Raw genomic sequence first — 25,353 nt, 5'->3', positions numbered from 1 at the left:
AAACCAGGAGAAAATAAAAATATGAAAATATTAAAATATTTTGAGAATAGAAAAAGAAATAATATCTTTTCTTAGACCAGCTGACAGAGCTTGTAAAAAGCCTGAGCCTTTCCTCCAGATGGGAAGCAAGAGCTTCCATTGTCTGATAAGCACAAGTGGAGCAGAGCATGCAGCTTACAAGAAAATAGGTGATAAGATCATTAGGTCCCAGTCTAGGAAAAGAGCAAGAAATATCACCTAAATCATGAGCAACATTGAGAAATTACTTCAGAATCAGAAGAGAAGGAAGAAATTTTATTTATTTTATTGACAAAGCAATATTTCTTGGGTTCTGTATTGGGTCTATAACTTTAAGTATCTGGTAGAATGATGAGTTTTAGGTCCCAGGTTTGTCTTTTGAAAATATTTTATAAGTTTCCTCTGAATATTGGACTGAATTGTCAAAGATGAAGTAGCTGGTCTGTGGAAATGTTTTTGGTTTTTTTCCCAGTGATAGCTGTATTTTAAAAGTCTTGCAATGATTTGATGTGTTAATTTTTTTTAGTACACAGTGGGTGTGTTGTTTTATCCAAGTAATTTCAAGGATGCTGTTTTGTGCACTACATGAAGGTGTAGAGTATACTTGTTTAGGTGTTTTTTTGTGAGCACAAGCACTATGATCTATGTTGCTATGCATTATTAAATAGGATAACCGAAGATCAGCACACTTGCCTCAAGAAAACTCTCTCCCCAAAAATAATGATTTACAGATACTCCAATGCATTTGATCTGCAAAGAGCACTCACAAAACCTTCAACATTCTGAAGATGATACTCTCCAAAAATTGGTACTCTTCTAAGCAAATAAATCAGGCCTTAATATTGTCATGATTTGCTACAGTAGAAACTAAAAAAAATACAACAGACCCCACTGACCATACATGTCTGCATAGATGAAATATTTCACTAAGCAAATTTCAATGTATATTGTGTTTAAAATTGAAGTATACACTAGACTTGAGCTTTTTCTATGCTGCACTCTGTGTAATCAAATCATTAAATATGTACAGCCTATTCTGGAAGACAACTCATCCAGAATATTCTCTGCCTCTGTCACCCTCACTACTCTCCTGAGCTTTCAAGTACTCCTCCACAGCATATCAAACTTCTCATCAAAGACAAGCTTTCCATAAACCAGTATACATCATACAAGTGAAAAAATTGACAACACATATCCAGAGGCACCATAATAAATGTCCCACCAGACTGAACCTATATCTCTCTACTCAGATAGCTCTGACTCCAGGTTCTCCTCCTTTTCCATGCTATTCTCCTTCCAAACAGTCCATCCATGTTTCCCTTTCCCCAAAGGACCCATTTTATTGACTCTTATTCAGTATACGTATGATCATTCTCAAAATTCCTACTTTTGTCAGCATCCCTATCAAGCCAGTGTCATCCTTGTGTTCTCCATACTTTTTGTATCAGTATCTTGTTCACAGCATCCCATGCAAGAATATAGGAGCAAGAGTCAGTAGTTCTGGCTCCAGCCTTAGCAGATCAATGAGGATATGATGAGATTAATTGGGTTTTATGATACAGTGCATAAATACTCACTGGAAAAAGTTGTCCTGGGCCATCTAACATCTTTTTGATCCGATGTTTGAGTGGTTTTTACCATGTATTGTTTATCTTTAATCTCCCACAACAGTTGCATCTTAGTTCCTTTAGTATTTACCTTTCTTATTATAATAACTTTAACTGGAATGATGCAGAGCACATTGTGAGATAAAGAAGATTTTTGAGCTTCAATTCAATGAGGAGCATTGGGAGGACAATAAAGAACCTCACAGAATCAGAGTGAAGAGAAAAAGATAACGAGGTTTTTACTAGAATTGCAAATAAACTGTATTCAGATAAAATTTAATAGATCAAAATCATGGAAGATGGCTGTTCAAAACATTGGAGCAAGGGGGAACATTGCCTCTAGTTGTTATTGCAATGCACAGAAGGCCTTGAACAGGTAGTTTAGCTACAGGCAACTTTATTAAACAACACAGACTAGGATGTTCCAGCAGGACATGTCCCATGCAAGTCACCTTTCTCTTGTCATACCATCTGTCCTGTATTATATGATGTACAGAGAAGAGCAGGAGGGCTGGTTAGGGGTCTAGAGAAAAAGTGTTATGAGGAGCAGCTGAGGGACCTGGGGTTGTTTAAAGCAGAGAAGAGGAGGCTTAAGCAGGACCTCATCACTCTCTAAAACTACATGAAAGGACATGGTAGTGAGGTCAGGGTTGTTCCCTTTTTCCAGGTCACAGCAGATGAGATAAGAAAGAAAGGCTTCATGTGGTAACAGGAGAGGTTTAGATTGGATATTAGGAAAAATGTCTTCATCAAAAGGGTTGTAAGGAGTTGGAACAGGCTGCCCAGGGAAGTGATCTCTAGAAGTATGTAAAGACTGCTAAGGGACATGTTCTAGTGGTGGATTGGGCAATCCTAGATTAATGGCTGGATTTGATAATCTATTCCAGGCTAAATGAATTTATGAGTCTATTGATATCAATATGTCAGTGCTTAAAATCCTCCTGTCACACAGGAAGGAGAATAAAAAGATCTCTTTATTACCGTAGCTGAAATAATCTGTTCCCAGACGCTCACTTCTGCAAATACTCTGTTGCAGACGAGGAGAGCATGGCTGCTGCCCTGCCCATGCAGAAGAACCCTCTTTCCCACGTTCAGGGGGAGATAGTGTACCTTGAAATTTAGTAGTAAATGCAGTGAAAGGACAATGAACAAAACTGAAATCTTGGAAAACAGTTCCTTGCCTTGTTAGTCCATGCAACTGCTGCCTATTTCTGAGGCTTCTGCTGGGGGAAATTTCCAGCAGAAATTTTCAGCTTCACAATGCCATGAAGCCCAGTTAGGATGTTGCTGCAATTTATAGTTAAGAGGCCAATAGGAATGTGAGATTTCTGGACAGTTAATGGCATTTATTGTTCCAGCAGCACAGTTTGTCTCCCTACAGGCATGAAAATAATATAGAACGTACTGCAATTGTGCAGTATTATGTGTTACATAAGCTCCTGTAGAAGGTACGATTGAGATATCTTTATATTAAGGTTAGTAACCAGCCTTAGAAATATGAACTCCACTCTACTTTCTCCCCAACACAAAAAGGCAAAATTATGTATTTTTGAAAATTGTTCACTCTTAGTACTTCTTGTCTGTAAGTGGATAAATACAATATCTGCCACAGAACTACTAAATTCTAATATTTTCTGTATTTCAATCCATCTTCCTTCTGCAGCTCTCTTTTGTGCTGGATTGGACATCCGAGTCACTGTTTCAGCTTACACTCCAGTTACAAAGGGGAGAACATTTATAATATTAATAATTTTTCTCATTCCAATGTTCTCAGGAGTTTAGATTAAGTCCTTTGACATTTGCTTGCACATGTCTATCACTAACCATAAATAAATTCAATGTTACTGAGACCGTCGTTATTTCTGACTGGTTTAGATTTGTAATAAAAACAATCCAATACATGACATATTGACTAGGGAGTACATTTAGTTTTTCAGCCAGTCCTCTTTAGGCAAATAAAAATGGGAGGGTTTTTTAAGGTGGGAGACTGTTGCCAAGTGTCATTTTGTTGCAGTTTGGTGGAAGGCTGACCAATACTGCAAATGAGGTCAAGCAGAATCTACTTATCTAGTTATCACAATAAGTGTACAATAGCTTATCGTATTATTTCTACTGGAAGGCAGTTCCATAATTCCATAAGTAGAGGGAAGCCTCTACTGCCTAGGAATTTATCTTCTTCATTTTCAGTCTAAGTATGTGGTTTATATATGCCTTGTCCTTGCACCAATATTTCCTTAGTTTAGATAACGATTTCTCCCTCAGTCCTGATAAACTCACAAAATTTCTAGACAAAGCAACAAGTTGTGTATGGATTTGTCCCACTGTCAGACTTGCTTTGAGGCCAAAGAAGATGCATTCTAGTAGTTGTTTGTCTGAGAGGATCTTCCCATTTTTTTTTTTTCCTTGCATCCCTTACTTTTTCCAATTGTATCTTCAATTAAAATGAGATCAAGTTTCCTACCCCCTTGCATTAGTTATAGTCTCCCCTACTTCTTTCCATTAAATACCTGACTCAAAATAAGTGGGAAGTTAAAGCCTGAAATTCATTTTCTCTGAACTTTTCTGAAAATTATCTAGTCTCGTTACTTGTTCAATGACAGAAGAGTAAATTGTCCAGAACTGGCAAATAAAATCACAATTTTTCTGTAGAAAAGGGGAAACTGCTGCATTGTAACTAAACAGGCTTCCCTACCTTGGGCCTGTCACCATTTCTGCCTCCACAAAGTTCTTTCACACAAATTAATTTCTGCATCAATTTCTAGATAATTTTGGATACTGGTACATAGTCAAGCATGAAGTAAATCCTGAGGCCAGGACCAATGCCTTATTGAGAATTCCCAAATTCTGGGGAGTTGTTCAAAACTGAACTTTCAGTGAAAAGCAGTATTTCTTGGGGACAAAGAAACCTGATTAAATTGCTATATACTGGGTTACATTTAGGCTAATTCTGCCTAAAGAATTACTCCAAATGCCACATGGAGAGGTCAAGGCCTGGTTTGGGGGTTTTTTTTGGCCATCAGGGTCATGTGATTCAAAGGATTTGGTTCTGCATGCTTATTTCCTGATTAAAAGTTTGATTAGACTATGTCATCAGGCTTTGTCTTCTGCATAATTTTGGCTTTCGAAATTACAAAGATTCATCAGAACTGGAGTACTATAAAATGGAAATGAAGATAAATAGCTATCTGTATAAAATCTTTGTCTGTGTTCCTAATACACCTTTAATTTTTATCTGTTTGATTTTAAAATGAAAATTATTTTTTAGATGAGAACAAATGGAAAAAAATGTTTATTTCTTCCCATTCTTGGTGTAGAATTGATGACCCATTATGATATATTGTACACAGGTTTTGAAATTTCAGCTGATACACACATTCTTCTCTACTTCACAATCTGTTCTCTCTTTTAACTTTTGTCTATTAAAAAGGTCAACTAAGTCATTTAGTCCACAAGCTGAGGAAATAAATTGTACTATTAGAAGCAGAAAAATTTGTATGATACCAGTTTGTCCGTATGCCTACAATATGTTTTATGCAATGATCTTTCTAGATAAGCAGTTTTTAAAAGACATTCTCAAAAATGAAAATTGTATCCCAGAGTATCATTTTCATATCTGCTACCACTGTTCCCATTCACATTGTTCTGGTGGGTTTTTTTACTCTTTTTTCTTGGTCTTCTTTACAATATCTTTATTTTTTATTTCAGGCGTAAAGTACAAACATTAAAATTTTCAGGCAAAGGAATGAAGATTTTTGGTGACTATGTGTGAGATGCTATAGATCCAATAACACTGGAAATGCTTATTATAAACTGGAATGTTTATAATGGAAGCTGTTGGAGAGTCAAAAATGCAAAACAGCAATGGCACTGAAAAGAAAAACAACTTTTAGAAATTCACCGAGAGATTCCAAGCAGATCTACAACAAATGAGGCAGAAAGCATCATCTGTCATAAGAAAAAATACTTGAAAGGACAAGGGTCTTGCAAGTGCTGATTAAATGTAATATGCTACGTGACAATGCACAAATGTGAAATGCTTCAGTGAAGAAAATGAACAACAGGTCCTCCACTGCATCAGAAAAGCAGATCATTGTTGCTGAGGTCCATTATCCTTAAAGCTATTAGCATTTGTGCAACAAAACATTAAGAAGAAAAAAGGCAAATAATACCATGATCCAGATTCCAAATTTTCTAAAAGACTAAAAACTCTGAATTACTTGCATTCACCAAAAGCAATCTCTCTTTTAGTCCCACTTACAAACTAGTCAGCAAACCTAGCTCTGTCTGGGAAGTATCATGAAAGATGCTAAATAAAAGGCTCAACCTTGAACCACATCCATCACAAACTGAAGGTCAATTTGAAGTAATGCTTCATTTTATCCATGCCAACCCAGGAAAATTTATTTTCTATCCAGGATAAATTTGAAATATATTATCTAGTGCTACAAAAGAAAGAGTTAAAAGAAGCCAAACCAAAAGAAATATCCACACAGTTTTACAAGGAGCTGATTTACAGACAGGAGTTGACATTAAAGTACAGATAAGTTCTGGTGTTCTCTCCCTCCAGTTCTGAATCAGTGCTCAATAAAATTTCATGCTGAAGGATTAATCAAATTCATTAGCTAGGACTGGGAAAGTGATAATATTATTTTGTCATGACAGCTTCTACAGTCACTTGTGAATAAAGTCATCCACGAAAGCATCTGACATTTATCCAGAAGTTAATAACAGTGCGAAGTTCATTGAATACTAAAAGAGATGGAAGAGTGTGTCAGTCATTGTACTGAAGCCTGAAATACCATTAGTTAATTTTATGAAGATTAAACAGAGATTAAGAAACGTCGTAGTGTTGTTTTTCCCAAACCAGTCTCCAGTGTTGCAGAAAGTCTGTAACGCTTGCAATACAGATCTAGAAATATCTAGAATCACAGAATATCTGTAATTAGAAGGGACCCAAAAGTATCATCAACTCCAACTCCCTGTTTCTCACCTGAAACTAAACTCTATGACTAAGAGCACTGTCCAGACAATTCCATTACCTCTTATCCTGTCTCTGGTCACCAGAGAGAGGAGCTCAGCACACATCTGCTCCACTTGCCTGTTTGAGAAAGTTGGTAACTACAATCAGATCGCCCCTCAAACTTCTCTTCCCCCGGCTGAATAAACCAGGCTGAATAAACCTCCATCATTCCTCTTAAGTCTTGTCCTCAGGATCTTTCACCATCTTTGTTGCCATTCCCTGGAAACACTCAAATCGTTTGATGTTTTCCTTATATTGAAGAACCAAAAATTACACACAGTATTTGAGGTAGGGCTGCACCAGAACAGTGTAAAGTGAAGAGAGAGTGGAAGGAGACAATACCGTAACTATGGTTCATGGATCAAAGAAGAAGTATCTGCTCAGCTCTTTCCTTGCTTCTATCAAAAATAATCCAGACTGGATTACATTTTACATTCTGAGCTATTGTGTTGTCTCAGTCAGACAAGATAGAAGAAACTACCTGCCTGCTCTCAGTATCACAGCACCAGAGATGCCTTTTATCCTTCTCCACTTTGAACCAAAGCTACACAATGCAACTGTATGATTGAGATAGACAAAGATGAAGGAATAGCATGAGACCTCTAGAATATATCTTCATTCTCCACACTTCAGTCTCAAAATTAATAGCTTGTGCAACATCTGCAATTTCATATCTGAAACGTTACTTTTTGAGAACTGTGCTGCTAATTTAGTTGAATTACCTGCTCAAGGATAGTGGGTAGATGTATCAATGCTTAAGTTAGGCTTCATAAAGCCGTATATGGGGCACATCTCTAGATGTATGGAAAGAATCTTTTCCTTAGTTGCAAGATGATTACCTTGATGGCTTTCACTTGTAAAAGGCATTTCAATTTATCAGCAGTGAAGATATCTGCAAAATAAATGTCATTGTTGTAATTTAAAATTGTTTCTTGTCATGAATCATGTGAATTTCTGTTCTGAATGAACTACTGACAAGACAAAATATTCTGGTCTTCTTATATTTGTATCAGGCTGGGATTAGAGTAGCCTTGAGAGAGCAAGGCTGATTACCCTATTACATCTCTCAACTGCATTGGATTTTGTATGCAAGTTAAACTAAGCATAATACATATACATTGATAATGTAATAGTTCCTTATACCTGCTGTTCCATTTCCTAAATATAGGTGTGTCGCCATTTAGCTGGGATATTCAAGCTCTTTGTGAGAGTGTGTTTCTGTGAAACACTTAATACTGATACTCAGATTCTGGGAGGCATGAGAATATTCATTTTACAGCTGTTGATGGATAGACAGTGTTAACATGGTATCTGAGGTGTGATTCTCCTATAAATCAAGAGAGAAAGATGATAAAATATTTTTAATTCAGATCTTCAGATGCTTAGTGTTTAAAAAACAAGACAGATATTGAAGCCTTGCATGAAATGTTTTAAGGTAACTTGATGATGTTAAGTGTGCACTCTGAACAGAGCTATCATGACTGTGTATTTCTCTATCTGTTTCTGAAAACTGTTGACAGAAATTTGGAAATGTTCTCTGCTGTAGACTTCTATCTCACAGTGATTCCTGATTCACGAATGACAGCCGAGTATTCAATGTAAAGGAAAGCCAGCTACTTGTATCTTCTGTATAGAGAGGGCAAAACTTTAAAGGGTAGCCTCAAAGTTTTCTAAGCTTCTTGGGCTCTGGTTTGTTTCTAACATTTATGTCCAGTACATATTCCTGATTATGCATCCATTTATTTTTGGCCTTCAAAACCAGATCTCCAATCAAGCAAATTTTGCCAAGCCTTTTGCTAGGTGATACCACAACAGTAAGACTAAGAAAATAAAATATACATTTGGATTTTTTGTTTGCAACACAGTTTTTAGCTTCTAATAAAATCATAAAACTGAAAAAGAATTTCAGTGATAAATCATGGCTTTAAAATTTTGCTACTACCATGAAGCCTAAAGCAAGACAGAAAAACAATGCATTACTGCTAGATTTTTGTGTGGGACAGACATTAGAGATTAAAATACTTGTAGGGACAGACTTTAGAGATTAAAATACTTGTATTAAATGAAAATGTATGAGCTGTGGACAGATTCAGTCAGGGAAGAGGACTGACATAGGGAGCAGCTGCAGCAGAAATAGCAAAATAAATTCTGAAAAAGGAAAAGCTACTGGGAAATACTCTGTCTTTTAATTAGTAAGAGAATCAATCCCTTTCCACTGCAATTCTGTCGAATATGAACTTCAGAAGAGTTGTTTGAAATCTTGAGGGAAAAAGATGTGAGTAATCAATACAAAAAATATGGGTTTTTTTCTTCTTTAATATTATATACAATCAAAATACCAATATTTTCATTCTAATATTAGACATTGATCTAGAGACACAAAGGGAGCCAACAGAGAAACATGTCAGTAGTTTCTAAAGGCTCAGATGTAGCTGATGAGTGGTCATGTGTAACCTTGCCCACGAGACTAGACACCGCCGAAGGTAAAGGAAGAGTCTTGACTCTCTGACTTCGGTGGGATGGTTCTGCTTTTATTCTTATGTCCTGCTGAGCCTTGAGACCCTATCCGATGGAAAGCCGATGCCAGAGAGTGCTGGCCCCTCCCCTGCCATGGCTTTTTCCCCCAGGAGGCAGGGGCCATAGGCGAGACCCCAGAGGCATCACCCAATCAGTTTTCAGGGGGAGGAAACAGGATTAGGTTACATCTCAGTGAGGGGGGTGGGCACAGCTGGACAGGAACGGATAAAAAAGAACATTACAAATATAAACCCAATTAATGCACCACAACAGTCATGCCTGAGGGAGTATCAAATCAGAATTGTTGCCAGAGCTACAGGTGATCTGAGCAGAGGTTTCAGAGAACTTGAACTAAGAATCAGAGAATACTGATACCTGAGCAAACTGCTAATGTACAGAGCCAGACAAAAAGTAAACAGGTTAAAAAGAACAAATGCACTTTCACATTTTCCCTGTCTTTCTTTACAGAATCACAGACTGGTTTAAGTTGGAAGGAAGGTCTGGAGACACCCAGGTCCAGCTCCCCTGCACAGGCAGGGATACATTGAGTCACTTACCCATGACCATACCCAGAGAGTTTTTTTAGTATCTTCAAGAACGGGGACTCCACAACTTCTCCCACCAACCTGTACCAGTTCTTGGCCATCCTAATAGTGACAAGAGTGTCTCCTGATGTTCAAGGCATCTTGGGTTTCCAGTTGTGCCTGCTGCTTCTGGCCCTGTCACTAGGTACCACTGAAAAAGGACCTGCCCTTAATGTTCTATCCCTTCAGATGTTTGTGTGTATGGATGGGATCCCCCTGATTTTTCTCTGCTGCATACTGAACAGCCCCAGCTCTCTCAGCCTTTACTCACAGGCGAGATGCTCCAATCCCATAATAGTCTAACTGGCCTTTCACTGAACTGAGTCCAGTAAGACTGGATGTCTCTTGTTCTGGGGAGCCAGGACTGGATGCTGAAGTGTATATTTCATATAAAATGCAAACTTTTGATCTGAGTATACTTGATAAAATTAGTAACGGGATTCTTCAGATAGGGCATTCCTTCAAAGCATTTCCTTTGCTAAGTGTGGATTACAATACAACAAAGACCAACCGGTTTCCTAGCCTTGGAGTTCCATAGTTTTAATAATGTCATCTGAGTAGCAGGAGATTTTGAAATTTTTTGTGCATCTTGGGGAAGCACATAGCTTGATAAATAAATAAAGTTTTATGTTGTTGTTTTCCTTGATGTGCAAAGTTCACAGGTGTTCATTTCAAACAGAAAACTGGCGTCATGATTAAAGCAGTGTTAGCTCTTTTATTTGGCTAGAGGTAGAAGTGCAGGGGAAAGGTGCCACACAATGATATAAATATTGCAGAACAAGTTATCTGAGAATTCTTTAGAAGGCTGCCATTATGTGTGTATTGGAGATTTTCAAAAGAAATACAAGCTGAAGGAAACATTTGTTGATGCTCTCAGTCTTTTATTGCCTCAGTAAAACTCTCACTCGCTGATGAACAAGTGCACAAAGCAATGCTTTTGGAAATCACAACTACAGGTATGTACTATTGCAAATGCTTTATGGACTGTGTACTCCAAATAAAAACAAAGTATCTTGTTTTATCAGAGCAAATTAAGATAATATCTTTCATTTCCAAAGCATTCCAGTTGGACCCCCAGACTCCAGTGGTTCCACATGAGAGCAGAATTTTTGAGACATAAATTGTCAAATGACGAGTTTTGTGTGGGAGGTTGGAGCAGAGCACTGAGTGTATATTCAGGTGTTCTGAGATATTTTAATATAGATAAAGTATAATTTTTACAGAATTCCACTTTTGTCCATAGTAGACATATATTTTCCAAATACAGAACACTTCTAGAGTTCAAACAAAGCAAAGAACATACAGAAAATCAGCTTCATTATCTATCAAAAGTCTTAAAATATTTCTTAGAGACTCCTGTTTGTAGATAGATGCCAATGGCAGGGATTACTCCTCACTCTAAGGTAAAAATAAACTTAGGATAAAGATGTCTAAATGTGTTACAATGTACCCGTGTTTACCTGAACATGATTCAAAAACCATGTATTCATCACCTCGATGGATCTGTTGAAATATGATTGGGATATTTTGCAGAACCAACGTATCACTTTTGCTGGTATTATAATACCTGTGTTGCTGACGACATAAGTCTTATAGTGTCACCTTTGATCAGTAAGATATGGTAACATTGCTGCATAGAAACACAATCATCACCTTACACTACACTGTTCATCTAATCTGCAGCTAAGGCTTGGATACTCATGGAAGTTCAGGCACCTAAGGTGGGAGTGAGTCTGCCTGAATCTTGAGTGTCCCACTGTGAGTTTCACAGAATCATGGAATCACAGAATCATAGGATAGCTTGGGTTGACAGGGACCTTAAAGATCATCCTGGAAGAGTATCCCTGTTCCTCTTGTGTATCACTGAGCCACCTCTCTGATGATCCTATTCTCTCAGGGTAGTCTGTAGAGAAGCTCATGGGCCTGGGACTTCAAAGGTTTCTTTAACTGAGTATTTACTCTGTTGAGGTATTTAAACATGAAAGTGTTGGTGACACTTGTATTCTGGCTTCCTTCCAACATTCTTTTTAACTCCCCTATGATGAAACTCATTGGGTCTTCATCAATATGAAATCTCAAGAGAACTTGTTAATATTTTTTTTATTGGCTGTAGCTGGCACTTAGGCAATCCAGGAGAAACTTTTTTTTTTATAATCCTTGAATAAAACTCTCCTTTTAGAAATATTTATGTCTTATTATCTCAGGCATTAGATGCAAAATTTACCTATAATATCAGAATAACAGTGAATTAGTATGAAAATAAGACTGCTGTGGTGTTTCCATGCTGTCTGGTCACAGCCTCTTCAAGTAGAAATAAAAACGGCACACATGACACCCTGACTGCCTTGGCAGACAGTCACCAAAACTACTTAGAGTCTGAGAGGGCATGAAAACTGTTAAAACATTGTTTGTGTTTACTTTAAAACTAGAAATTACTTACGATACAGTTCAGCTTTAGAGCCAATTGAAGGAGACTTGGCAACTTGAAAAGGTCTTTGGAAATTGGTAAAATTATTAAAATTAGACCCTTTAAAAATTCTCTTTTTCTGCTGTTTCAGTCATGGTTTGGATGCCTCATACTGACTGCTCTATTTAAGATACAGCATAGTTAGCTTTAACATCCTGCTGCTGATTTTCCATTAAACCACAAAGCACTAAAGATATTGGCCTTCCTCCTGATGTTATTTAGCTTCTATGGTTGTCATGCATTCACCTAGATGATCTTTTCAGATCTCCTCTTTCCATTAGAGAATGAAAGCAACCTTTTCTATAATTGTTTTTTCAAGGAAAAGAGGGCCCCATTTTTCAGTGGATAATAAATGATGGTAATTTCATCTTCGTCTGATTCCCCCATACTACATAGCATCCTCTTTTCAGACAAGAAAAAAATAATAATTCAGGGAAAAATAATTAGAAATTAAATTGCTTCTGAGCATTTCTCTTTCAATGAAAACCTCTCTCACCCTTAGTTTTCTACCGGACATATGTAACCTAATAATCAGCTGTCACTAAGTAATTGAATATCCTTGAGTTGGAACTGTTACAGGTACCATGATATATGTCTGTTTCTGTTACTTTTGACTTCACAAAGAGATGGCTTATATCTAATTGCACTGGGTGGTTCAATTCAAGCTCAATTTGCCTGCCAGCTATATATATGCATATAAACACACCTACTAACACAGTGATATCAAGTGAGAGCAGAACATACTGTAGATTATAATATACAAATAAATGTATGTAGTATTTGCTATTCTGTTTTGACATATAGTCACCTCTTTTGGGTAACTCATCATGGTGGTTTGATCATGGCTGGATGAAAGATGCCCACCAAAGCTGCTCTATCATTCCTCTCCTAAGCTAGAAAGGGGAGAAAACACATAACTAAAGGCTCATGAGGCAAGATAAGGACAGGGAGAGATCAGTGAGCAATTTCCATCCTGGGCAAAAGAGAGCTGACTCAGGAAAAAATGAACTTAACTTATTATCAAACAAATCAGAGTAGGGTAATGAGAAGAAACAATCCCTATGAGTCTTTTCTTAACTAGTTAAGGCAGAAATGCATTCAGCACATTGATAGGTTAGAGGTGTTCACCTCACCCTAAACTTTTTTTTTTGTTTTGTTTTGTTTTTTTTGTTTTTTTTTTAATTCTGATACACAAATAAAATGCAATGAATTTCTCACTGGCACAATTAGTAGTTATAGGGTTGAGAAGATGTTCTTCCTGGGATCTATTTCTTTGAGCTAAAATACATCATGAAATTTAATTGACCTAATGACCTTAGCCACAGATTTAATATGCTTCTACATGTAAATTTTGTGTGCCAAAGTTCATGCTATTTCAGCTCCTACTTTACAAGGACAAAAATTAACATGATGATTTAAGAGAAAACCCAGATTTGCAAATTTAAGCATTTAAGTGATAGCATGGCAGTATGGGTACAATTTTTGTCCAACAGTATATCATGTTTAATGTTTAAATTCTCCAAACTACTGCAAAAGAAAATCTGGACACAGAGAGTGGCAGATAAAAAAAACAAACAATCAAACAAAAAAATATGGCAGATTATTTAAAGACAGACAAATAATGAATTACTTAATAAAGTCCTGAATCTCTTCTTCGACAGGTATGATATTTTAGGCACCTAGTGACAAGTCAGACTAGTCGTGACTTCACTCACGAGCAATGTCATCCTCTGATGCTGATGCCCACATTTTATATAATATCTTGGTGACTCACCAGTGAGTTAAACAGATTACTATCATCTGTAGCCGGGAACTTAGGCACAAATGTTCCATCTACACCTTATGTGCATAAATCTGTCCTTTGTGGGATATCTTCCCCTGCAGAGGTAGGGAATTTTCTATTTTATCAGTGTTTTTTTCAAGCATTTTTATTTTAACACCAACTTAATAGACCTTTTTTTGTTTATTCTCACTGCATGTTTAACTTTGTAATGTTGCTTTTACCAGCTTGAGCTGACAGTCTTTAAATCATTTCCATTAAATCAGATTTCCGTGATGCAAGGGAAGATCCTGGATCAAGTCGCTGCCACCTGATATGCCTTTCAGTATTCCAATGAAATTACTGAGGCCACTTGCATGCTGAAAGTAATCTAAGTGAGCAACTGTTGAAATTCTACCCATGGTTCACCAAACAGAAAATAGGAGAATGTTATTAGTGGATGTACATAAAGTTAATTATGTTTACATTGTGAGGTCAAGTAAGTTCTTCTATGCATTTATTTTGACTCCTTTTCATCGATGAATTTAGTTGTCCAATAAACACATGCACAATACAGCTGCTTCTGCAATGCCTGAAATAGAAAAATCTGATCTTTAGGGGTATTTGCATTGAATGAAACATATTTTAAAAGTCATGTTTGCTTTATCCAGACACAAAATTTTAGGAATTTTGTGTTGAACTCAGGAAGGTTAATTTTTGCAAGTGTTCAAAGTTTGGCCAGTAAGTTTATTCCAAGAAATCCCCTGAAAATTAGAATCTGAAAATATCTTTTTGGTCAAGTTAAATTTAAAATAAGCGTTTTATAATTTTTTTAAAATATATGATTGCACAAGCTTTTTTTGCTCACTAAACTGAGGGGTTCATTTATAAGTATGTTTAATCACACTGCAGTATAGTCCTTAAAGATTTAGAACAAAATACTGGAGTTGTTTTTATCTGATTTAGTTCTGTGTCTATAGCACAACATACAATGACTTGTTTGAAAATTGTTGCAATAAGAAAGAAAACAAAAAAAAACTTAGAGCAATGAATTTGGCATACTTTTCAGAGATCTGTAGAGCAACTGTCTTATGATGCTTGAATTTGTTAAGGGTATGTCTAAACTATACTTTTATTTATGACTGCAACCACCACTCAACAGTGATACATTTCAGGGATTTAGTTTTAAACCATTGGGGTACATTCCCTTTCTATAATTGTTCAGAGTGTCTATTTTATTCCAAGATCAGCATACCTTAGTGCTGAAAGTCAAGGGATGAATTTGCCTGAAGGTTTTGCTTTCATCCTTGGAAGCCCAAAGTCTGCACATAACCTCTTGCACATGAAGGAAGTAGCATGTGAGAATAACAGGTTGAAGCCCTTTCCTAGCTTTACCAGGAAAAGAAGAATTGCAGAAAGTCAAGCCCTATTACCTGTAATGAAGACAGGATTTTATCCATTGAATAAAGCATGGGAGAAATCAACATTCCATGCCAGGTGGAAGACAGACTTATTGGAGATAGTATTGATCACTGAGCATCAGACTGAGCACTTGTTTATGAATCTGCAAGATTCTCCTCATAGGGAGGCTCCATTTACTTGGTAGAGTAGATGCATCGTATCAGAGGAATCAGTTTAGTGTTTACCCAGTATCCACTCTTCAGTGGTGACAGCTTTATTTTATAATAATCCTAAATGTCTTTCCTCATGCTATAGAAACATCAGCTACCAGTACATGTTATGTTTCTCAGTCTCACCTAAAACTGTGACCTATAGTACTAACTCTGTACAAATAAAAATACATAACTGTGGTTTAAGAAACAAACAAACAAACAAACAAACAAAAACTACTCTGAAATGAATTTCAGTGGCAATTTGGCACTGAATCCTCATGTATATATTCAGAAGATCATAATATGAATTTTAAATGGAAATTTAATATCTTCAACTATTTTGATGTATCTGCTTAGGGCTGGACTGCAACAGAAGACAAATACATCTGCTGAAGAATGGAGTGACTGATGTATAAGAAAAGAGACACATGGTGGAAGGCCTAAAAATTAGCTAACACAGAGTCCCGCCTTGACATTGATGATTTTTGATCATCCTCACCTGAATCAGCATTTGTTTAACAATGTCCAGTGTTGTCATGCCTTTTAATTCTCTCTGAATCCTTCAAAAATCCTTTGAATATTGAAGAGTTAACTGAGAAAGTTTAATCAGTGCAAAGATTTATTGCAGTAATGATGTAGGTTATGAACTGATATCCTAATTGTCTGAAGTATTCATCTACCCAAGCACCACATAATTTTTTTTTCATTCCCACAATTGTTCATTTTTTTTCTAATGCTGTCTTAGAGTAATGATTCATTTGGAAGAGATCCAAGACAAACATTATTTAAATCATTTAATCCGTTTACTAAGTTGTTGAAAAATTAACAAGAGCATTGTTTGATACATCATTTTTGTTTTAGTGGCACTGGTTGAGTTAGGGAACTTTTGTAAAAGCCTGACTACATAGGAACACTAAGAAATAAATTTTACAGTAGAAGGAGCAAAACCAGTAAAGAATGTTGTCTATGTGTGTCCTGGTTTAGGGAAATATTTGGGAGGGAACCCCCTGAATGGGATCCCTCCAGGGAGCAAACCCAAATGGCCCCTCCCTCCAACCGGTCTAGTAAAAACTTCTTCAGAGAAAAGCGGAAAAAACTATTTTACTTAACAAACGAAGTGCCCACAAGTACAAAGAATGAATAATATGAAACAATAAAACCTCTCCTTCTGAAGTGAGATGGCAAATTGAGAAAGTCCTTGCCGTGGGTGTAGCTCGGCTCTCTCTCAGTCTCTCCTCAGTCCCAGTCCCTCCGGCGCTGCTGGAAAATGCCGAGCTCCAGGCCCCGGTGGGCCGCAGGTGCAGCCCCCAGAGCTCCCCTGGGTTTTCTGTCCAGAGCAGGTTTAAACAGTCTCGAGGAAAAAAAAAAAGAAAAAAAGAAAAAAACAGTCCAGGGAACTTCTCTGCCCTAGCTAGCTGAAACTAAAAGCAAAAAGTTCTCTGTCCTGCAGTCTCTCCAAGCCTCCGCCATCTGGAGAAGAATGTGGAGGAGTCAGGCAGTTTTCTCAAAACAAACTCCGCGCTTCTCCTTGCTCTTAGAACCAGCCTTAAAGGCACAGAACTCAATATACAGCACAAACAGAGCAGATGACTGGGGATACAAGCATCATAAAGTCACCCTAGGACAATGTGAAAAATATTTTTTCTGTGGAATTTGCTGAAAGAAAAAAATCTGATCACGTAATTTTTTATTATTATTATTATTATTATTTTCCTAAAATAAAAACTAAAGAAAAACTGACTATGTAAAAATTTTAAACTGGAATACGTCTTCAAGTGATTCTAGGACCAAACATTTCAATTTCATTTCAGGTAAGTTTAGCAAAGCAAAGAAATGAAATGAAGAGATATATTTGGCAAACCCTCCCCAAACCAGACATGAGAAGGAGCAGTCCTTCACTTTTTATTCAAGAGCACTCACCTACAGCAGATATAGCTCAAATTTATTTCTCTCCTCTGCCTCAGGGAATATAACTTTCCATGCAGGGTGCCTCAACTGCTAAAGAACTCACTGAGCTGAGTAGGCTGCTCTCCATCTTTTACTCTCCAGCTGGTCAATTTATTCTAAAATATTTACAATTTATTTTGATCAGTGACTGGAAACTAAGTGTTCTCACTTACTACCTTTTTACTTAAATCCCTTGAGTAGCATCCCAGACAATTCTTCTAATTCTTTTTCTCTCTCTAACTGGATTAATTTTCAATTATTCCATGCAAGATAGAACAGTACAAGAATAAAAAATGAATTGGCCCTGGCTCGGTCACTAGCATGAGATAATTTAGTTGAAATGCATCTCAGCTTTAAACACAGAAGGACTTTGGTTCCAGGGTGGTCAGCTTTTATGAGAACCTTATAGTACTTGCTTAGGAGATATGCAAAGGAGTAGAGACTCCCTCAGTCTCTCCTGCTGGAATCCCTATAACTTGAAAGTCGTAGGTTCATGTTCCTTTTGGCAGAATAAAAATATGGAGCAGAATTTCTCATAGGTATTCAAATGATTCAACAATCACAGCGAGTGGGGAACCCCTACACACTGGTCATAGAAATGTAATCTTGAAAAAAGGAAACTAGATAGTGACCATGCCAACAGACTGAGGATGCTGATCAGACAACTCACATTTTTCAAGGAATAGTCTGCTAGCAATACAGACTTGAAATAAAATATGTTCTTTCAGTCTGTATTTTCCTCAGTATTAACATACCGGTCTTGTTCTAAATTTTTCTTCTCAAGGTCAATAATTTATTTGTCTAAACATCTGAGAAATTACCATTTCACATTCAAATGGGTATTTTGAAAACAAAATGTCTTATTAAAGACATCTTAAAGATACAGGCACTCACAGCCAAGGAATGTGGAACCAAAGGGAAACTTCCATAACTGTCAGGAGATTTTTGAGGGAGATAATATTTCAGAGTAAGAAAATTAATAAAAGTAGATACATTTTGAAGTGATTTTGTGATCAATATTTAGTAAGTCGTCTATAGTATGAAGAGCTTCAGATTCTTACAGACACAATTTATTTAACTCAAAATATGCTTCTAGAGATAGAAGGTAAATAAATCAAGGGAGGGAGGAGGGAAAAAAAGCATATACCAACAAAGTAACAAAGGTAAAAAATAAACTCTCAGCAGTACATAATTAAAGAGTCTTCACTTATAAAAAAAATTATATTTCTTTACTGTTTCTATACGCTATCCCTAATGCTGGGTAACAATATTCTTTTTACAAAACTAATCCATGAAAACTGCTATTAGTGTCCATTAATCTGAATCTGGACAGCTAGACCTTATTCTTTAGAGAATTTCCCCAGAATAAAAATAATTGCATTAACTTCCTGCAATAGCAGCCTGATACCTATTCTAGGTCCCATTGTTTATTTTTATCTATTTTTGCAGTGAATCAATATTTAATTTTAAATTCCTCCCATAAAGAAAAAGAAAAGAACTGGTATATGCTTTATCAGAAAATGTCATTCCCATTAAAAAATAAAAAAAAAAAAAAAAAAAACACCAAACAAACCAAAAAACAAAAAACCAGGATACTGGAAAATTGCAAAGTTATCAAAGACAGTTACAAGATAATTTTCCAATGAATTCTTGATTTGTTTTTTTTCCCCAAAGGGTTTACAACTTTCTTGTTATTTAAAACATACAAAGAAGACAGATTTTTTTAAATGTGTCCATAGACAGAAGTATCAACGTGGTGCAGATGGAAGATGGATTTTCTCTCTGGCATGCAATTTTTTATGATTTATTTTAAAGTAGCTGGACAAAGAACATTTCCATATCTATATTAATGCAATTCCATATTTTAGCTTTTGTGTTCCCTAAGCATCTATACTTGAAAACAAAAATATTAGCTTCAGTGAAAGGCCAAACAGTCCAAACTACAGTTTTACTACTTAAAACCAAGATACATTTTATTTGCAATATGATTATATCTTATAAAATAATGTCAGTTATGACAGGTGTATCCATCGGGGTTTGTCTCCCTCTCTCACATTAAAAGTAGGGTAACCAGAATATCTCTCATTATGGTAAATTCATTCATACGTGCCTCTAATAATTGAATTCCTTTGACTTTTGGGATGCTATATTAATTCCAACAAATAGTTCCTCCATGTCCAAAGCCACTTGTTCTGAATTTCTGGAAATTTAGGACAGGAAGACAGACGGTAAAGAGCTGACTCCGAGTTGAAATGTCATTTTGGCATCCACAGCTTAAAAAACCCTGTTTGAAGAAATTACAGTATGGGAAAGTAAGCTCTCTAGGGCAGCAACAAGAAGAGAGAACTGTTGTTTCCACATATACTTGATATAGCACATCCTTCATGATGGGACAGAATACTGTAAAAACAGGGACTGGGTTTTGTTTGTAGGGAAGTTTGTTGTGGAACCCAGCTCATGAGGTCTATAAAATTGCTTGCTCTCTGCTGGGGACTTCAGGCTGAAATTACTCAGGTTCTTTGGAAAACAAACAAGCAAACAAACAAACAAACAAAACCACAGTATCTCCAGTATCTCTATTCCCTAGACTTTCAGCAAACTACCCAGAGAAACTATCTGTTGTCAAAAGCAGAGCCGGAACTCTTCTCTCTTTCTTTATTTGTAACTTTAGCTTGCACTGCTGGAACAGTAACTTTCCTTCTCTTCCAAGGCAATCACAAGGGCAGATTAATTATTCTAGCTCCAGGCTTCAGATTTTTAACATTTAATAGTGCCGCATAATTAATGCAGGTGGTATTTACACATCATTAGATTTTATAAAGGTTTTACCTTTCTCCTGAAGCTAACATCCAGCTTATTTGTATGAATTATACCCCTTGCTCCCCCTGCTTCAGTTCTGGGTTTTCTTATTCTGTTTAGCCTTGTAAAACCATTCTCTGCAGAACATGTAGCATCATTTATTAATTCATGCTTTTTCTTTCTCCCCCACACAGAGTTTAACTTTTAGATCTCATATAAGGCTTGGGGGCCTCCTCACAACTTTCTTTCTTGTATTTTCACACACCAATGTTCCCCCATCTCCCAACCCCCAGTCCCCCCACCCTACCCCACATATTTTCCTGAGAAATTTTGAGTCACAGAATCTGCTGAGATCTCGAGGAATCCCCTGCTCCATGTACTACCCTCTTGTTAAGAAAGATCCAAACAGCTCAGATGAATGCTTTTGTCAAACATTGAACTGTCAGAGTCAACATGGGTAAGGCTGCAAGCATCCAGGACAGAAAAAAGGGTATTTTAGCAAAGATATTTTGAGCTGAAAGAAGCTCACAGGGCATTTTTTGTACTTGAGAGGATCTGTAGAAACAAACTGATTATTCTCAACCTTTTGCTAGGATTTGTTCCAGGTATCTTGGATGTTTGTTAGGAACTAGTGGTAGAAAAAAGTGAATCTAAATATGTCAAAATTCTTCTCAGGGACTGGATGCACTGGTAAAGAACACTCTCTGTTCAAAAGAGCAATAAAATTGTCTATCTCCCAGAAGATGCCTAGAAGGAACTGCTCCTTTCCCACATTGTTTTTCCTTCTGATGGACAGGATATTTTCTCAGTCCACCACAGCAACTGTGTGACTCCTCTTGAGACATCATTCTTTTTCTGTTTCCTAACAAAGATAACCTGAAGGTCTTCATCATCAAGGCCCTTTGCAGATACCTCCACTTTACCTTTGAAGACTTCACTTACTGCTGAAATGTCAGATCCCACTTCCAGGCAGTTTGAGTAGTCAGCTTCACTAATATTTGGCTTTTTAAAAATCAAAACCAACAATACTCCTAAAAATTTTGATCTTTTTATCCAAACTCACACCTCAGATTTATTTCTCATAACATCAGCAAAGCTGTTTATTATCCTTTTTTTTGTCACAGTGACTGCAAGGTTGACAATATGAAATCGCTATACTTGACTTTGAGAACAAAGCTTGTATCCTGAGTATTTTTTTTTTAACTCCTCTTTTGTAGTGCCTAGTTCATCTCTTGCCCTGACCTTATACATACTTAGAAAACTGCTGAAGGTAGGGACTGTACCTTTTTGTTCTACAGTGTCCAGACATCATAAAAATCATGAACCATGACTACTTCTGGCTTAGCAAGCACTCATAGAGTCTAGATAAAAATCTAGCTCTAGATACACCTATTTATATCTATCTAGGTATCTGTTTATATGCATCTATTACGTATCTAATGAATCCATGTTAACATTAGTATCAATACTTACAATTATTAGAAAAGATATGCAAGGTGACAGGGCTTTCAAATTCCTTGGAAAACCAGTAATTCTGATCAGGATTATCATTCAAGAAAAAGGCAGATGACTCAGCTTCTTAATACTTCAACTAGAGCAATGAAAATACAAGTTAAAAAGAAAAATTACTGCCTCATCTTGATTTATTTGATAATGCTATGTCTATATTCATACCACAAATGCCAGAGGGTAGAAATGTCTGCATCAGAAGCTTAACTAATTTCTTTTACTTGGCACGGCACTGAGTAACTACAAACTTTTAAATCTACTCTTCACAGAGTTTCCAGTAATTTTACAGTGCTGCTTGCAAGAGTTCCAAAATGCTCAAGTGGATCTACAGAACTGGACACCTTTTCCAGTCTTAGAGGTGGTGTAGGTAGTCAGATAAAACCACTTCTGAGAAATACAGATTAACTGGAAGCGTAGTCTTCAGGTTGAAAGCTAGCCTACCAGAGGAAACCTAATTAGTCCTGACTCAGCCTAGTCAAACAGGGACATAAAGGTTCTTGAAAAAATGACATAACATCTTCTTGAGCATTGACTCAGAAGATCAAAAATAGAAAAATTATTCACCTTATCCAAAAGAAAAGATATATACATTGATAAACTGTTGTACAACTCTTAACTTAAGAGAGAAAAAGTAATAATGCCCTAGGAGAAACCACGAAGGAACTGTTCATTTCAGGCAACAACCTGAAAGGGTAATTGATCACAGAATCACAGAATGGGTCAAGTTGAAGAGGACTGCAGTGGGTCACCTGCTCCCCACTTCCCTGCTCCATCAGGGTCATCCTACAGCACAGAGCACAGGATTGTGTCCAGGCAGTTCTGAGATATCTCCAGTGAGGAATCCTGGAAGCGCAGCCTTAGTTGCACCGTGATTGGGTGACAGACACTGGGCCCATACAGAGTGTTCTTTTTTCAGGTATCAGCACAGGTATTGTACACTACGTATTTTGTTTAAAATATTGTGGGGACAGGAAGCTGAGAAGAACACTGTATTTACACATAGGTCTTGGCCTCAACCACACTGTGCAGCCTTTTGGTCTGGAGTGACCCAGCTTGCAAAGATGTGTTTTGGAGGGGCTGTCTGTTGAGGTTTTTTTTTTTCTCCCGGATGTTCTTTAATTTGTTTCATACAGTGGTTGTAAACCATTTCCCTGCTTGAAAGAGTTATTATGTAGCAGACAATATTATTTTGTACCCTAATAAAATCTAGTATAGGAGATTGAAAGCCTTTGGGTTCTTTGGATAGTTTCATTAACAAGAAGAGTCTATGGAGGATTTTCCTCCTCTTAGCTCTGGCTAATTTAAGACCTTCTGCATAGATACTTTCTAAATTCTTGCCTTTCTTTCAAATGCATCTCATGTACAAAACATTAATTTTTTACATATGGCTGGCTTGTATCTTCAATGTGAAGGAGAAATCACTACTGAGGCCCCTGAAAAGTTCAGCCTAAAATAAAAAATCAATCACATGTGATTAGTTTAAAATATTAATGTGTAAAAACTAAAGTTTTCTTTAGAGCTAAAAATATCCTTGAATCTTAAATGAAGAAAAAGGGGAAAAAATCAATGGAAATTAAATATTGGTTTAACAAAAACAGGTAGTTAATCCTTTATGTACAATTTCCTATTCATAGATCCACTGTCATTGTAGAAGCAAAGTAATTAACACAAAACATGATTTTACAGACAAATTTCTCCTCTTGAATCTTATAAGGAAGATTCAGACTGCATGACACCCAGCTCTCCCACCAGAGGCTGGTCTCACAGCCAGACACATTGTCTGTTGGCAAGGGGAGAGGAACACTCTGTGCCTCTGTCCCTCCTGGGTGCAGCTGAGCACCAACAGTAATCAATCTTCCCTGCAGTCTGCCCTACTAAGGCAGGCACTGGCATGGCTGAAGTATTGGCATACTTTGTGATAGGCTTTGTTGCAGGGCTGGAGATGGCCAGCTGAAGCTGGTGACTTCTTTAATTCCCCAATCAAAATTCAGTGGAAGTCATTTGCTTGAGTCCTGTAACACTGAAATGAGATTATTTGGCCAGCATCCCATTACAGATCATTTCAGGAGCTAAGAAGAAAATTATGGTCTCCTCACTTGCAGACTTACATTCTGCAGTGTAAGATATTCTCTATAAAGTGAATGCTTCTTTCATTAGACTCAGCTGAGAAAATCCACACACCCCAGCTTCCATCAATTAAACAAATTGAAGCAGTAGAGTTAGCCTAGTGACTGCAGAGGAATTGTTGAAAAAAATCAAGCTTGAAAAACCTTACTTCATTAAAAAAAAAAAAAAAAAAAAAAAAAAAAAAAAAAAAAAAAAAAAAAAAAAAGAGGTTAAGAAAGGCTTAGAGACATTTAAAGGTAAATCTCTGCTATAATTGCAGAGTCACCATGGTCTCAGGCAGAATAAATAGCATGCTGGAAGAAAACTAGAGGGCCATAGATCCTTTGTGATAAATTCTATCCCTTAACTAAAGATAGATTTGGGATGGTTTTCTTGTCTGAAGGAATTCAGCCCCATTTGTTTATTATTGCATTTCCTCTGCCTGAGAGTACTGATCATCAAGATGAAGATTAGTACTATAAGTATTTTATACATATGTATTAGTACTCTAAGGGGAATTATTTAAAGGTGTTTCCCCTTTGGAGCAAAGAGGAGCATGTCAAGGGGTAGGAATGCAGATTTCTAGGTGAAGTATACCTATAACCACTTAAAATATGCAGATCTTCTGTATGATTTTAATATTATGTACATTAAAAACGATCCAGATTATTTTTATATGAAATCCTAGGTTGTTTTTTTTAGTACACTGTGTGTAACACAACTGCACTGATATTCACTGTGTCTGAATTAGTTTGGAAGAAAATCTCCCTTTCTCAAGGATGCCACAAATTGAAGCAGGTTTCTGTTTTTCTATTTTCCAATTTGGATGTTCTGTCAGATGATATGTGTGGAGCTTTTAGGAGCTCTTTTAAGATAATCAAAAGAGGTTTCAGGACAGGATCCTGAAGCAGAGAAGCAGCTGTATTACTCTGGCACACAGGTCTGTTTTTTTGACTCAGTTAACATACTAATTGATTTTTCTTTCAGATTTAATAAAGAATTTTATAATCTATACTACCAGATTATTGAAACAGTCTTTTCAGTTTTAGCAGAATTTTTAGTTTTATGCTGTTCATTTGATCATTTCAGCAGGGTACAAAATTGTGCCTTCAGGCACAGCCTGTTGTGAGAAGTTGTATGAAGATGCATAGCCTCACAGGGTTGGAAAAGATGCTTCCTTTATTACTGGGTTTTCTCTCAAAGCAGCCTGGTTGCACTGTAGGAAAATAATTGATACTTTTAGATGGCTGCAGCATATTTTCATTTCACTGCTAAGCCAATTCACTTAGAATTGAGAGGGAGAGATCGAGGGGGTTTCTGACCCTTAACTGACATCTTTCCCACAGGATGGCAATCAAATGTGCTTTCACAAGAACATGGGTTTCTGCTCTGTTTGGCCCTGATATG

At 36.8% G+C, this 25,353-nt stretch overlaps 1 protein-coding gene across 1 annotated transcript in view; it reads left to right on the top strand.

The window, feature by feature from the left end:
* MANEA (mannosidase endo-alpha) overlaps positions 1 to 25,353 on the top strand; it is a 100,135-nt gene that overhangs the window by 49,631 nt on the left and 25,151 nt on the right. The window lies entirely within an intron of this gene.

This window comes from Hirundo rustica, chromosome 3, assembly GCF_015227805.2.
Source record: "Hirundo rustica isolate bHirRus1 chromosome 3, bHirRus1.pri.v3, whole genome shotgun sequence".
NCBI lineage: Eukaryota > Metazoa > Chordata > Aves > Passeriformes > Hirundinidae > Hirundo > Hirundo rustica.
Note: the sequence above shows the minus strand (reverse complement) of the source record. Positions and strands in the feature narration are given on the sequence as shown.